This window comes from Rhinoderma darwinii, unplaced genomic scaffold (genome assembly GCF_050947455.1).
Source record: "Rhinoderma darwinii isolate aRhiDar2 unplaced genomic scaffold, aRhiDar2.hap1 Scaffold_963, whole genome shotgun sequence".
In the NCBI taxonomy this organism is placed as follows: Eukaryota; Metazoa; Chordata; class Amphibia; order Anura; family Rhinodermatidae; genus Rhinoderma; species Rhinoderma darwinii.
The window spans coordinates 62,501-64,108 of NW_027464538.1; positions in this window are offsets into that span (position 1 = coordinate 62,501).

Consider the following 1,608-nt stretch of genomic DNA (forward strand, 5'->3'; position numbering starts at 1 on the left):
CGGGCGGTCTTAAGTCGAGGACCTGTTTAGAGAGAGCCCAACATAGAGCCGAGAAGATGGAGCGCGCTCAGCGTCCCTAACCCTTACCAGTAAGGTAACAAGGACCAGGCTTAGGTAATATGGGACAAAGGCAACGACAACCTCGACAATCCGGGTTAACTGCTCTCTCCGGCGGCCCAGCTCGCAAAGTGCCGAGGAGGACGCCTTTGTCGCCCAACGGGGAACCGAGGCCGCTTTCCCGGCGGCTTAGCGGCTTCACATGGGATGGGGCCGCCCCCCTCCGGAGAGGGGGGGAGGGAAGCCACCGTGGAGCCGCGTGTGGCTTGCATGCGGGAGCCACGCCGACACTTCCAGCCTCGGGCGAGGCGGAAGACGGCTTTGGACTACTTGCGAGAAACAACCGTGCCCCATGCGCGGGTGCGCCTGGGAGCACCTCGGCTAGAGAGGCCCTTGCGAGCAGCGGACATACGGGGGCGGTCACTGCCTCCCCGTCGTTTAAAGCTTTCTCTCGTGCCTCGGGCTCCGGCGACACCAGCACACTCTCGGACGCCTTTTAGAGTGATAGAAGCAGCACTGAGCAAACGCACCTCGCGGGAGCGAGAGGTACCGGCACCCGCCTTTAGCAGGACCGCCGGGCTTTTTGGGACACCGGCCGTAGGTGGCCGGGGGCGAAACAGACCCGGACGGTGTGGGAGGAAGACGCGCTCGCCGTAACCGACAGGGCTCCAAAGCACTGCCGAGCGAGTGGTCCCTCCGCCGCCGGGTCGCGGGGAGCCAGATCGATCTGAGGAGTCTTGGACAAATTCCAAAGACTCAAACGGCGCGGGAGCACGTGCTCCTCTCACAGCTTAACGACAGGTGGCAGAGGCCGACGGGGACTTCCAGGAGGCCGGCATGATGTGCCACTACATACCGGTCACACCATGGAAGTCCTTCTCGGGTTGGACCAGGTGTAGCTCCCGCTAGAACGTGCAGCACGTCCTCCTTCACGGTACTCGGCTGGAGTCACCAAGCTGGCCGAGCTCCTGCAACTGCTGGTCGGCCTGGGACTCCAGAAAGAATGCGCCAAAGTTATTTCGTGGAAGTTCAGGTGCAGCGGACCGACCAGCGAACGAGGCCGACCGGGACTTCCAGGAGACACCATGAGAGGGCCGGTGCCTATCGCTCACACCCTGGAAGTCACTCTCGGCCACGAACGGTTAGGACTTCCCGTTAGGAAGAACCGTAGGGACTTGGAACACGAAACCAAAATGCCCTCTCACAGGATTTCAGGTGAAGGAGATATTCGCACCCCTAAAAGTGTCACCACCTCAAATACACCGGGGTAAGGTGCCAAAGTGCCCGGGCTCCTGGAACTGCTGCCCGGCTGAAGCCCAAAATAAAAACCTCATAGGGTTTTTCCTCCAAAACGTCAATGAAGACCGATCTGCGAGCGAGGCCGACGGGGACTTCCAGGAGGCCGGCATGACGTGCCACTACATACCGGTCACACCATGGAAGTCCTTCTCGGGTTGGAACAGGTGCAGCTCCCGCTAGAACGTGCAGCACGTCCTCCTTCAAGGTACTCGGGTTGGAGTCGCCAAGCTGGCCGAGCTCCTGCAACTGCTG